We start from the raw sequence: 15,308 nt of genomic DNA on the forward strand, positions 1-15,308 counted from the left end.
GCGCAAATTAAGAGGGCAGCGTCATAGCGGATGTTTGGATCCATTGCACGCGAATGTCAGTTGACGTTGAGGGAGAGAGTGGCAATAAACATGCGGGGTGATCGGTAGCGGCGACAGATGCGAGGTTTCCTACTAGCTTGGCTACGACTATTTCTCGGGTTCGAATCCGTTTCGATGGATGTCTCGCGTTGTTCTGATTTACCCCGTAAGGTAGCTCTTCCGCACAAAAGGCATCACTTATAGGCTAGAAAAAAGCAAATATAGAAAACGAGATACATTTGCCGTGCTACCAGTCATTCTCACAGATAAAATGCGCGAGTCAGCATCGGTTTTCTGCCGCAGGTCTCGGAGGCGACGGCGACATTCTAATCTTGTTCGCTAAAAAACAGTAACGAAGCGTTTTATGGTGTTACCTCTACTCCTTCCATGCACAAACCTCAAGGTCAATGGATGGCGCTATTGTGACCTTGAACTGTTGCTTCGTGCAGCAAACATCGTCGCCTTCATCGTTGTGCTCAGGCGCCAGAGCACTATAGGCTGTCGCAGCAGCCGATCACGCCTCGTGCAAAACTGCAACACACACTGTAGTCTTCATCACGTTCCAGCTGCAGTACGCTCTCGCTCTGTGTTGTGAAAATCGTCTTCTTCATGAAGTTTTACTTACTCTATCCTTCAGTTAACTTAGATAAATGCGCCATACATATACGCCACCTGGGCGAGTGACAAAAAGAGGTAGCATGGCGTAGATGAAGCAACAAGAAGCCAGAGTAGTCCGTTGCCGACAAGCTTACCAAGCGCTGAAGGAAGCCAAGATCGAAGCGGCGGCATCGAGTGCATAGAGCTTTGGCCAATGGCTTACGCTCATGGAACTTGGTTCAAGTGCAATTGAACCTCCGCAATCTTTTTATTTTTATTTTTGGTGATTTATTAATTATGTTTCATCGTCATCATCATCATCAGCCTGACTATACCCACTGCAGGGCGAAGGCCTCTTCCATATTTCTCCACTTAACCCGGTTCTGTGCTAGCTGCATCCACTTGACCCCTGCGAACTTAACCTCATCCGCCCACCTAACTTTCTGCCGCCCCCTGCTACGCTTTCCTTTCTTTGGAATCCAGTTTGTTACCCTAAGCGACCATCGGTTATCCTCTCTTCGCACTACATGTCCTGCCCATGCCCATTTCTTCTTCTTAATTTCCACTAGAATGTCGGTAACCCGAGTTATTTCTCTGACCCACTCTGCACGCTTCCTATCTCTTAATGTTACCCCTACCATTTTTCGTTTCATAGCCCTCTGGGTTGTCCCCAACTTAAGTAGAACTCTCTTGGTTAGCCTCCACGTTTCAGCCCCATAGGTGAGTACAGGAAAGATGCAACTGTTATATACTTTCCTCTTGAGCGATACCGGTAAGCTGCTAGTCATAATCTGTGAGTGCTTGCCAAATGCACTCCATCCCAATCTTATTCTTCTTGTTATTTCCTTTTCATGGTTCGGATCTGCGGGGTCTGCCTGTTCTAAGTAGATATATTCGCCTACTACTTCCAGTACTTCGCTACCTAATGTAAACTGCTGTTCCTTTCTGAGGCTGTTGAACATTACCTTAGTCTTCTGCATATTGATTTTCAAGCCTACCTTTCTACTTTTCCTGTCTAGGTCACCAATCATTTTTTGCAGTTCATCCCCCGAGTTGCTTAGCAAGGCAATGTCATCAGCAAATCGCAGATTACTGAGGTATTCTCCATCTACCCTTATTCCTAACTGCTCCCATTCCAAGTCTCTGAATACTTCCTCTAAGCAAGCTGTGAATAGTATTGGGGAGATTGAGTCTCCTTGCCTAACACCTTTCTTTATGCAGAACTTCATAAACTTTATGCATTATGTTTCATGGCCGATAATTAATCAATCGATTATGGCGTAACCACCAATCACTCATGAAATATCCAATACAAAGCCTTATCGATCAACTTCCAGGTCTCCTTTTTTTCCTGCTATGGTCGGAGCACTTCTGACCACACCAGAGCCGATAATGGGGTATAGCGATAGCTTTCCGAACAAAACGAGCTGTATATGCTTTGCGTAAAGAATAAAGGCGCGCAAGCGAGCAACAAATATTTGATTATTTAATGAACTTTTTTTACACCTCTTGAGGCTTTAAAGCGAAATCTTTCGTTTCTTTAATGTTTTGAGCTTTTTGGCAGCTACCTTCTGCATAGTATCCTGAACTAAGTCATTCTGCAGTTTGCAAAACTTGCTATGCGCAGTATCAACTGTTGTTTTGAAGTGCGGAACTGCTGTCATTGTAATGTCTGTTTTCAGACTCTCTAATGGGAAAACAGTCTTGCACCGAAGAAGCCAGCTTCGATGTCACAATGCAGCATTTATTTGTTGCACAGTAAAAATAGGTTTTGTTTCGTTTTGGCCTCTAGAACAAAGCTCTCAAAAGCTCTTGGCTCTCAACAAAGAGCTTGAAAACAAGGAACGTGTTAACAACTTCATTTCAGTTCAGTTCAGTCGTTCAGTCGTGTCCGACTCTTCGTGACCCCATGGACCATGCCACGCCACGCTTTCCGGTCTCTCACTATCTTTCTAACACCACATAACTTCATCTGCAGCGCCTCGAGGATGCCATCTAACCATCGCGTTCGCTGCCTACCCCTTCTCCGGCGACCCTCAACCTTTCCCAACATCGAATCTTTCTCTAGCGACTCCTCTCTTCTCATCAGATGACCAAAGTAACTGAGCTTTAACTTTAGAATTTGACCCTCCAATGAGCAGTCAGGGTTTATGGTCGACAATATCGACTGATTTGATCTTCTGGCCGTCCAAGGAACTCTCAAGATTCTCCGCCAGCACCAGAATTCAAACGCGTCAATTCTTCGGCGGTCAGCCTTCTTCACAGTCCAACTCTTGAGGCAACCTTTGGAAAGAAGAAGTACCATGCTCTTGTCTTCATCTTCCAGGCGATGCTCTCAACGATTACTGCACTGGCACACGAGGAACAGAAAAGCTTCTTCAGGGCAGAATGGGCGCAGTCGTCCTCTAAAGTAATCTGTATTTGGAAGTTCTAAGTCGTCTCATGGATTCGAGCTCTCTTTGCTTGATAAAGGTAGAAGGTGTTGAAGTAGTAGCTTCTTTTTTTTTCGACATACATGGGACGCAGAGAAATGCGGTATTTTCTGTCAGGCAAGTAATGGTAACGAACGGATCGTTCTTTCAGAGCATCTGTTCGGAATTCCTTAACTAAAAAATTGCCGAACTAAAAAGTAACTGAATCCAAGCTCTACCAAGCAATAACGTGGCGTTTCTGCTAAAAGCAGCCATAGTGAGGCGCGAGTTTCACTGCTTAGTGTGCCACTGCCCATGCTGGCTGCCTGGTGTCAAGTCAGTTTGAAATTAAATTCACGAATTTAAGCTGGTAATCTGTTATAGTTTTTTTTTTTGTCTCTTGAAGGCTGTCCTTCTCTCCTGAAAAAACGGTGACGTGTTTCCAGGTCGCCTGTTCTCCACTATGACAGCACAGTGTTTGTAAACAAGGGGGTTGATTCAGAAAAAGATTTTGTGGTTGAAGTTAGCCTAGCCCCAGGTGGGGTCTTCACGTTGCCAATTCTCTACTGCGCCAGCACAATGTTTTAAACAAGATGGTTGAATATGAAGCAAGGGAGGAAGGAGGGGAGGAAGGGAAGAATAAGGTAAGGGAGGGAGGCAGAGAGGAAGGAAGGATTAAGTTGGCGAGACTATGGAGTCGAGTATGCCGGCAACTACAAACGATAACACGTGATACTGCATCTGACGTCAAGGTCAATTATCAGTACATTATAAGTGAAGATATATCGCCACACTGTAAATCTGGCTGGTTGAAGGTCAAGAGGACGCGAAGGTTGACCTTGGGTAAAACATGTCAGACTGAAGTTTTCGTTTCAGAAAAGAGACGTGCGTCGCAACAGCTGTCGTCTGCCACCGAAGCGGTGGCGAGTGCATTGATGGTGTGCACAACAGATGCACCGGGGGCAAGGAACAACACCTTCTCGGCATGAAAATAGTCAAGAGGGTGTTGCAAGGAGCCACCGCCGCAAATGACGAAGGACTTATGTCCCTAGCCTCGGTGGGCCGAGAGCCATCCCCCGGGTCACGGAAGTAGTCTAGCTGGCTAGAGATCAGGGTCCGTATTCAGAGTTTGCATCGTTTTGGTGACCCGCCGGGGTGGTGCAGTGGTAAGACGCCCGACTACTGTGCCGGAGTTCCTGGGTTCGAACCCGACCACGGCGGCTGCGTTTCAATGGAGGCGAAACTAAGTGGCGTCCGTTTCCTGTGCGATGTCAGCGCACGTGAAAGGGGCTCAAAACAGCTATAGCAATACAGTTTCCCTATGCCTAGTATGTGAAAGAATGTCGATGTAAAATAACCTTCCCGCAAGAATTTTTGAAATGTGGCATTTGGAAGCAGAGTTATTTGCAATCAAAATTTGAATATCTGCGCCTTCGCGGCTTTCGTCCTCCTCTCACCTTTTTAGCGCGCGCAAAGGCTGGCCCTCCTCACGGGCCTCGCCCACTAACGCGTCACAACTAACGCATTTGCGCTTGTACTTTTTTGCTTAGCGCCGCACGCCGCAACCACGGTGGCCGCAACTTCCGTTTTGGCGCGCTTGCCGACGCGCCGCTAAAACCCCTCAATAGACTAAAAGTAGCGCCAACATGTGAAGTTTGCCGCCCGCCTCCTCTCCGGCGCTCTCCTTCGTCGTTTGACCCTCTCATTGGCCGAGCGCCGTCACGTGCTCGCGCGCGCTTTTTTTTTTTTTTTTTTGCTGGGCGTGCGGCTTCCTCCTTTCCAGCGGGGCGGGCGGCGCGCGCGCGGCACATATCGCCGTGTGTTTTGCTGTATTTTGCTGCGGTTCGCACCTCTTTTTCGCTGGCCTTTGAAGTCTTTTGTTTCAAATGCCGACTTGCTGCGCATTCGGGTGCAGCACAACTGAGCGGGATGGCAAGAGGTTATTTAGAATACCATCCGGGAATCGCAATGCTGCTGGGAGGAAGGTCTGGCTTCATCGAATAGGCCGGAGGCTTCATCGATGAAGGCTTCATCGAATGCTTCGGAGAGCGCGCGCGCTGGTCGCGCCCCGCGTAGGTGGAGCCACGGTCGAAATGCGAGAGGAGGAGCGGCGCCGCCGGAGGAGGAGAGAGGAGATGGCGCTACTTTTAGTTTATTGAGGGGTTTTACGCGCCGCCGGGGGCCTCTCGTCGTCTGCTTCATCGTCATCGCCCTTCGGTGCGACTCAGAAGTTTTGTTGCCACATTATACATCCCTGGCGTTGACCTCACCCTCGATTTTGTGTTACATCCTGTGCACGACGGGTTCAGGACAGCTCTGGGCTAGACTGGCCACTTTCTTGAGTTTGCGAAGGCAGTTATCGAAGCGCTGAATTGTTGTTTTGACGGGACATGAGTGGGAGGTTGCTAAAGTGTGCAGTCCCTGGCTGCGAAGGTATTGCTAGTGACGGCAGAAAAAAACATTCTGCATAAAGTGCCTCAAGACGCCAACCTCCGGAAACAGTGGCTACAGCTCATCGGATAGCCAGCATCGGTGAAGAAAGCGTTTATCTACGTTTGTGGATGGCATTTCTCTCCCGATGCGTATAATTTTTACCCGGATATGGTTCGCGATTTGAGGATCCCAAGGAGACTGCGTCTGCGTGAAGGAGCGGTACCAACGCTGCTGCTTCCAACACTGCCGGTAAGTGTAAAGTGAAAATATTGTGATAATATTAGCTTTAGACGCGTTATCACAGTACAGTGTGGATTTTTTTTTTAACTAATTCAGACAATCTCGCTCGACGTTGTGGCGTGCATAAGCGAGATTTGTCATGATCACTGTGAATTACACTGCTAAAAAAAAAAAAAAACAGTGGCGAGCTTATGATGAGATTTTGATATTTTTTGCTCTTACGCTAGTCGACTCCATGCACCAATGCACCCATATAAGCCGTATACTATCGTCGCCGGGATTCAGCACCGGATTCTTTAACGGCGTGTACTTACGTGGGTTGAGTCATATCTCGGCACTCATTCCCCGAAGTGGCTTTTCGAGCTCGGGGTCCATAATAGCCATGCCGCATCAAGGGTATGAGATGTCAGCGAAAGACTAGAAATTCAGAATCGAGATCTCAGAGAGCGGTCTTCCTAGCGTCGCAGAGGGAAACTCTCTTGCTCCTTGCTCGAACCTTTAAACCTTCGTGTTTAGGCTCCTCGTGTGTTTGACTATACGATGCTCCTCCGTGAAAGATAACGATCTATACAAAGGCGGCCAGGAAAGAAACACGTGAAAACCGAGATGGCCGGTTGATAAAAGACCGAAGAAGGAAAAAAAGGAGGGACACTGTGAGGAATGAAGAGAAAAAAAAAAAAAGAACGTGCCAAGGGGCTTTACCCTTCAGCAAGAAAGAAGGGGGGGGGGGGGGTTGCGAATGCAACGTTATCACTCGCGTGAACTGGCTTAGTCGCTCAAAGTTGTGCCTCTTAATCCCTTAGCGATCAGCTGCCGATAGGAGATGTAAGTGTTGGTTGACAGGAGCATAACAGGAGTTATCCACACCTAGATTTTTTCTGCGGGAAGGGGGGCCGGAGAAGGAGATAAACCGCAACAAGGGAAGAGGACTTCTCCAAATGGTTCACTGACAACAATAAGAGCAGGAGCCTTCTCCGGTTGCTAACGGAAAATAATTTACACGGGTTTTTATAATATGCCTTATGGCAAGCTTGCGTTAAAAAACAAAAAAACAATTGCGCGTGATTGCAGCAGTGCAACGATCGAGTGACACAGTTCGGCGCAATGTTACAGTGGCTCACAAATGCACATTTATTTTTGTCCCAGCTTTTCCAGGAACAGCAGGTGCAGATCATCAGCCAGCTGGATGGAATGGAATTGGACCTCGCAGGAGATGGGTGTTGCGACTCCCCGGGCTACAGCGCCAAGTACTGCACGTACAACGTTGTTATCATTCAGACTGACCATATCCTACAATGAGAACAGGTAAGAATAGGAGAGGTAAGGCAATGCTGCAATACGAAAATTGGCAAGCTGCAATTCATATTTGTGAAGTCAGCTGCAGCGCCCAATAGCGCGAGCATGGGGCCTGGCCTCAATTTAACGAGTCTCAGTGCAGTCTTTTAACAAAAGGCGACAATTTCTGCATATTATTAGGAGAACTTATTTTCAACCTCACCAAGAGTGTCCTTGGGAAGGGCTGCTTGCATGTCTATACATAAAAAAGAATCAAATTAATCATTTAGAGGTACATTTTGCAGACACATATCATTATGTAATGAGTTTTAATTTCATCTATCTACAGACCGGCACCCAGCTATTTGGACATATTGCAAGAACAGCAAATCACACATACAGCACTACTTTGATGCCTGGCACATCACTAAAGATGCGTGCAGTTGCTTGCTTTAATAATTAGGGCGAGCACACATGGTCATAACATTATTCTGCACTGGATTTAAGAAGTTGAAAGCTGTGAGCAGGTCGAAGGGCTGTGAAGTAATAGAACCATGGATCCAGACAATCACAAGTCGTGTTTACGATGTTGCTGCCCTGAGTCAGGGTGATGGTTACCTGATTATCAGCATGTGGTGCAGCCTGTTGAACCACATATGCGATAAGCATGATGGCCTTGATGGACCATACAGCAAATGCCTGCATGAGCTTCTTGCAAACAAGCAATGGATAAGCAGAGATAATGTTTTGTATAGGTTTTTTTTTGTAAAGTTTTCACTTTGATGTTGTTTGGCAGGTGCATGGCTCACATTTGGGGCATTTGTCAACCAATGATATATTTAAGGGATAGGTAATGCAATTAGAACTTGACAGAAAAAACTTTCAACACATCCGCACATAACAGCAAGTTGACATATGACATAGCCGAGAAAGAAACCCATAATGAAGTGAAGAAACAAAATAATGTAAATGTGAGTGCTGAGACTGCAAGATATTTTATTACTGAGGCAGCTTGGTTATACATGCAAGTATGGAACACAAATACAATGGGATTTTCTATACTGTCTTATACTGACAATTTTAAAGGGGCAAAGTGCAGCATGTTTGCTCGACAACATCTCTTAGATTTCTTTTCACAGTAAAATAGTAGTACAAGACCTGGGGTCTTTTTATAAATATGATGCTAAAACTGTTTACAGCTGCAATGCAGCAGCTGTAAGCAGGTTCAGTACCCATGATTGACTACAATACTACCAACACTGCAACTCATCCGGCAAATATTTATATATATATATATATATATATATATATATATATATATATATATATATATATATATATATATATATATATATATATATATATATATATATATATATATATTTATGTATGAGCTCCATTCTGAAGGACTCCCGGTTTTTGAATGACATTCCCAAAGCCCAAGCACCTTCCCTTGAATCTTTTCACAACTTGGTCATCAGAGGTTTGCTCCCAAATCAATTGCATACTCGGATGGTGGGATGCAAGTAAGTTAAGTTGAATGAAAGCGAAGATTAAGACATTATTTTTCACTCCAGTGTGACTATGCAGTCCAACTTTTCTGCATGGCATGTGCAAACAATAAACCCTTGCATGAAGCTTTTAATGTATGTACATAATATTGTCATTATAAAAGGAACAGAAGCCAGAGGAAATAGAACACAGTGCGAAAAAGAAAAACAGAAGTTCGTCTATGAAAGTTTATGCTGCCTTTGCTTCATTTACTTTTACTACTTTTGATTCTTCAACTTGCAACTAAGCAGGTAACTTTTTGTTCGGGCTATGGAATAGCCCTGGAGGGCTGAAAAATTGCACTGTGACCAATTTCAAGCACCTCAAAACAGTCTTTCTCATGGTGTAGTTCTGAGGCCTGAAGAAAAAGAGAAAACGAGTTCGTCTTTTTTTTTTTTTAATTTGAGGAGGGAGCAGGTGCTGTGTTACTGGATGCATTGGGTGCCTTCTTTTTATGGAAGTTGGGCTTGACTTCAGTCTCCTTAGTGCAGTGCTTGATCTGGAGCTCTCATGTTATCAGGCCAGGTAAAACGAGATCCTACAATTGCGAGTCACAGGAGTCGAACCTGACATCTGCCAAAAAAAAAAAAAAGCGTGCCCGCCACGTAACTCAATCCCAACTTCTGCATAAAGTAGGCACCCAATGAGCCTGTTGCCACAATCCTTCCATCCTGATAGTAAATACACTGCTGTAAAATTAGCTGAACTTATCTTTTCAAAACTTGGAACACTGCCATGTCAAAGGTAGTTTTCATACATTTGGAGGAGACTGCGGTGCACACTTCTGACATTCAAAGATGCTTCATATAATATGGTAAAAACATATTTGGTTGGATGGTAGAACTAGCCATTCTGTAATACCCTTCCATGGAAAAAGTGAGACAGGAGGCTATAGATGTACTGCACAGGCCACCCAAGGGTCCTCATTGAAAGTCATTGCTCTTATGTTAGAATAGGCAGATGGGATGAGATAAAGAACAGCACACCAGGAATACATACAGACAGAAATGACAAGAGCTGAGACACTGCAATGACACAAAGTTGAGGGCAAGCATGGAGGGCAGGCTGGAAAAACACCTCGTCTCTCTTTTGTGCTCCTCATTTTGGTGCATTATTAAGACAAAGGTAGTTTTTAAAGAACTGGAAGTTATCAGCGCAAGTTTTCGACCCCTCTAGAACCGTCTTGAATGTCCCAAAGCTACTGTATTGAAACTGAAAGAATGCTAAAGGTTCACTTGATCACTTAGACTGATGACAATCGCTAGAATACAACAGCAGATAGAACATGGTTGATGTTTTATAGCCCGTGTCATACATTAATTTTGCTGCTTGAAGATCACTATATCACATTCTTAATTCAATATAAAGGCGCTGGATATAGAAGTTAAAACAGAAGCAATCTTTGCTGCAGTAATGTGAATATAATGTATAATGGTTCCATATAGTAGCCTCTACTTGGCATAATTTTGCTAGTAGGCTACAAGAAACACATGTTTTTACATAGTATGAGACATTCATTCATATTTACCTTCTTTTTAGGTCACATCTGGCTGTTATTCACTTCAATGAAAATTCTTCAAGGCTCCATGGCACTGCAAAAAAAAAAAAAAAAAGAAAAGAAGAGGACTGCTGGAAAGTGAAAATGGCAAAATCAAGAAAAGGACATTTCAGTGCCGCTCCAGTGAAAATGGAGCCTACTTTTTGTAAGCTGAAACTTTGTTCTACTTATAATATTACACGAAAAACTAAGTGAACTGTTATAATCTCGATGACTATTTTACACAGCGTACATCCACAGGCTCCTCCAGGATGTGGAGAAACGGTCTCAGGGCTCTTCACACAGAGAGACAGCAGCAAGCATGGCTTCAGAGCGCCACTTTATGACTGATGCCTATGAAAGACCGTCAAAAGAAGAACTAATTGCAGCACACAGGCACAGATTTGCACTTCATCACGACTATTCAATTGCACAGTACAACTGTCAGTATACTTATTCCAAATGCTCTACATACTGGCATCAGCGCCACAAAGCATTGGCCGCTGGAGCCGAAACATTTGTTTCAATGTGTTTGCTGTGACTAACAATAGCTGGAGCGCAGTTTCATATGACTTTTTCTGTCGGAGTGAGTGCAGTCTTCTTGTACCCATGTCTGTGTTTCGCTTCTGGCTGCGGCCAAGCAAAAGTGCACACAAAACATGTTGCTGTTTGCTTATCGCGACAACTCCACATGGTGTGCGACCGCCCGCAGGCCCTTCAAGTATTGCATCAAAGCTGCCGCTTGAAACAAAAAGTAGGAAAGGCAGAGCAACTGTGGATTCAGGGTGTGTGTAAGGCTAGATTGCAAATAATTATGCCGATCAGAGTTGTTCAGCTTCTTGAGGCCAAGCTAGAAGTAAATGGAAGTAATTAAAGTGAGCCGACTTCACAAGTGACCATATCGCACCTCTCTTTTCACGGGCTCTCTGTTCCCCATCTCTTAAGCTACACAGTTTGCAGGACAAAAGTGTAATTGCGCTGATTATTATTATGTGCGCGAAATAATACTGTGTTCATAGCGGTAATTTATACTGCTGAGCGACTAAGAAAGCACAGCGCTTCGCCGCGGAGAGAATTTTTTTTTTTAATAATTTTGTTTAATTCCTCAGGGCGTGATCGAATATGCTCTAGGACTTACCTAGAGAAATGCTGTAGGCCTTCTCTCGAAATAAAGTTGTTTTCTTTATTTCTTCGGTGCCTCCTCATCACTGCACGTCATGTGAAACCTTTGCAAGGGGCATATACAGCATACGTATCCTAATACGTGTTTACCACTGTGGCTTGTATCTCTCCGGCTCAACCGCTCAGTCGTTTGTGGTGAAACTGCACACGGAGCTTTGATATTGAGGGAACTTTTATTTACTCGTAGTAAGTTAGGTAAGGGTGCTTAATTCGTTGCTGCTGCGTACAATGCGAACCCGCAATCTGCGCCAGTATCAAGGGCCGAAAGCTGCCAATGCCGGCTCACGATACCGCGGGTTCGCGCATCGCGCATGACCGAGCCAGGTAGGCACAGTTGTCTTAGCTAATTTACTATAAGACAAAATTTTATAGGCTACAAACTTACTACGTGCCAAAATAAGCTTGACGCAATCAAGTCAACAGTTGAGACAGTAGGATTTTAAAAGCCGCCACAGTAATGATACATCACAACAATGACTAATTGCACTAGTGAAACCGTCGTTTATCTGTGGGCTATATTCAGGCTAGTATGGGGGTGGTAAAAACTTTAATTTCCAACAGATACAGGGTAGGCGTCAACCTACCCGCCTACACGCCCACTCCCAGCTTCAGGGAAATGAGGGAGCTCATAAGCTTGCCCGCGGTCTCACCTTCCAGGTAGGCTCTGATCCTCACTACACTCTTAGCAGGGACAGGCTAGTCAGCTACAAAGAGATTACAGAGCACTATCGACTAAACAGGTTAGAATACCCACCGGCAGATAGGACACTAAATATAATCCAAGAAAGCATTTGGAGGTGCTTACAAACAAGGACTTTTCCGAACCAGTATGCTCGGGAGGTGTTTGTGGGCGCCTTTAAAGATCCTCAGGTGGCCGAAATTACTCCGCAGCCCTCCACTACGGCTTCCCTTTCTCTCTTTCCACTTTCACTCCCACCTTCCTTCCTTCCCTTACGGCGCGGTTCAGGTATCCACAGAGCAAGTGTGACAGATACTGTGCCTTTCCCTTGTAAACCAATAAAAAAAAATCGTTTTCGTCATTTTCGCACTTATGCGCTGGAACTGGAAGTGGTGCCAACCTGTCATCCTGTTCCGGCGTTTCTTCCAATCAGATAATTCGAGCCGCAGAGCGGAAACGATGTTTTTGAATAATAATAATAATAATAATAATAATAATAATAATAATAATAATAATAATAATAATAATAATAATAATAATAATAATAATAATAATAATAATAATAATAATAATAATAATAATAATAATAATAATTGGTTCGCAGGGACGGGAAGGCGAAATATGTCACACTTGTTTCTGTGGACACCTGAACCACGCCGTAAGGGAAGGGAGGAGGGTGGGAGTGAAAGTGGATAGAGAGAAAGGAGTTGTAGTGGAGGGCTACGGAGTAATTTCAACCATCTGGGGATCTTTAACGTGCGCTGACATCGCACAGCACATGTACGCCACTTCGTTTCGCTCCCATCGAAACGCAGCCGCCGCGGTCAGTTTAACTGATTTATTTATAGGAAGGGAAAGGCGCGGTAACTGTCTCACTTGTTTTCTGTGGACACCGCAACCGCGCCGTAAGGGAAGGGAGGAAGATTGGAGTGAAAGTGGAAAGAGAGAAAGAGGAGCCGTAGTGGAGGGCTACGGAGTAATTTCGACCACCTGGGGATCTTTAACGTGCGCTGACATCGCACAGCACACGGACTCCTCTTCGTTTCCGGTCGGTTTTGAACCCGGGTACCCCGGCACAGTAGTCGGGCGTCTTACCACTGCACCACCCCGGCGGGGCCTTCTCTGCGAGCATTCGGCGTTTTTCCGCCACGCCTGCATCAATTTCTTTCTCCATGAAACCTTATCGCCACATGAAACTATCGCCATGAAACCTTAACTGTACATACAGTACAATTCTTGTATGCAAAATAACAGTCGAAGGCGGACAGACGGATACAATGCGAGAAATAAATATATGTGCGAATAAAACCAAAATATCTGGCCTGCATTAACATCAACCGCTACTGTATTCAGCGCAAGAGAGCACAATTCGGAATAAGGCATTCAAACAGCAATTAATTATTTGTGGATCTATCCTCAGTTGATTGTTGACGCTGTGTGATTAGCTACGTATGTAAATTCTGATCTGAGATGTGTTTGTTCTGTTAGGATGTATTTTATGTACATTTTCCTTTGTTGTTAATCATGTGCAATTCCTGTTTTGGTCATTTGTCGCCGCTCATGTGAATGTCTAATGTGAATGTCTTATGTCTAATAAAACTTTTTCTAAACACAGCTACGTCGTCAGTACGGGATAAAATGCGGGGAAATATGTGCGAAAAGCGTGTGCGATTAGCTGCGGCGCGCTATTGCAGCAACTGCACCGGCGGACGACGATAGCCAATGCAAGCTAGCAGAACGCGAACGTCATGCTGACGTAGAACTGGGTAGGATGGTTCTTGTGCCGTTGAGATGCTTATGCTGGGCACATGACCCGGCCAGCCGGCCTGCCAGCCAATACGAGTAAAAACGGCCTGTGTAGGCTGCTGGCGTCCGAAAAATGCTTTAGTATTTTTTTCTTTCGGTAAATAGGAATTGTTGGGATACAGGATTGTCAATAACGGGTAAATTATCGTTGGCAAAAATGAAGTGCTGTTACGAGTGATAACTGCGACACAAGGGAGCAAGGGAGTTTTTTCACACAGCCACTTAGCTGCTGCTGTGCGGTCTGATCGCCTGGCGTCTGCTCCGCGCTAAAAGCATCGGGTTTATACTTATTTTGTTACTAAACGGGCTTCCCGGCATATCAGTGACGAATTTATTTATTTATTTATTTCAAATACCGCAACTACCTCAGGAGTGCGGGTGTTACATGAGGGGTAGGCTTGACTGTATGGTCGAGATTAACAAAAAAATTACCGACGATTACGTTACTTCCTAATGCGAAATTTGAGCGCAGCAAATAAGCTGTTTCACCTTTTCGATAGATTGAGGCAAAGAAATCGAGCAACACATGTATGCGCTATCACAGAATTTTTTAGAGCGCGCGAAGAAAGGAATTAAGTTCGAGCCGGCGCTTTGACAACCGGAGACTCGCAGGAAGAGGGGGGAGGGGGGCGGCGTGTACACCCAGCGGCAAACGATGGGGGCAGAAGCGCGCAGAAAGCGGACAACGCGATAAAGGGAGGAGGGAAGAGATAGCAGCGACTGACTGATGCTGCTGACGCCAATAGTGAGTCAACCCCAGCTGCGGAGTTGGTTTCAGGGACAACGCCGCCGATGCCGACGCAAACAATATGATACCCTCGCTTCCGCAGCGCCAAGAACCAGGTCTAGCCGTCGGAAGGTGGTCACGTATCCGTCGACGTGCCGGGGCCTACGTGAAATAACCGGCGCGTCGGCAACTGAAGAGCACCCTATCCGCCACACATAACAGGGGGGGGGGGGGGGGGGGGGGGTCCCTCCCCTCCTCTTTCTGCATGGGGGCGACGGTGTTCTATGCAGTCACGTTATCTTGACTCTCTAGCGGCGTCAGCGGCATCCAGCGGTATCAGTCGGTCGCTGCTAGCGCTGGGGGGATGAAAGGGGGGCGGAGCTGGTTACGAGGCCGACGACGACGCGAAACCCAGGAACGGACGCCAAAGAGCTGCGCTCTAAAACTTTTTTCAATGGCGGTTCAGAAATGACTTGGGTTATGGTGAACGACGATGTCAGCGGGAAGATCGTTCCAGTGAGTTGAGGTGCGTTGTCGTTCGGGCATGTGGCGGATAAACAGCCAAGGTGTGGCTGATGGACTTGATATTCAACGAATCGGCATGAATGCTATGCTAGATTATAAAGCATGATAAAATTTATGAAATAAACAGAGTCTAGATATTTTACGGCGTGCTTGCAAGCTTGTGAGACCGGTATTAGCTTTTAGATTAGTGGCGCTAGTATTGCGAGAATAACCTTTATTATGGTGCTGATCCGTTTTGAAAGCGCCGTTCTTTGCTGCTTTGATGCAAAACCGCTAGACCTAGCGACCACCAGGGCAGGCAGAGAG

At 45.5% G+C, this 15,308-nt stretch overlaps 1 protein-coding gene across 1 annotated transcript in view; it reads left to right on the forward strand.

Moving 5' to 3' along the window:
* LOC146178584 (uncharacterized) overlaps positions 1 to 15,308 on the forward strand; it is a 31,544-nt gene that overhangs the window by 1,063 nt on the left and 15,173 nt on the right. The gene's annotated exons all lie outside the window — the stretch shown is intronic.

The sequence above is a fragment of the Amblyomma maculatum genome, chromosome 9 (genome assembly GCF_055883805.1).
Source record: "Amblyomma maculatum isolate TAMU_Amacu chromosome 9, ASM5588380v1, whole genome shotgun sequence".
Classification (NCBI taxonomy): Eukaryota; Metazoa; Arthropoda; class Arachnida; order Ixodida; family Ixodidae; genus Amblyomma; species Amblyomma maculatum.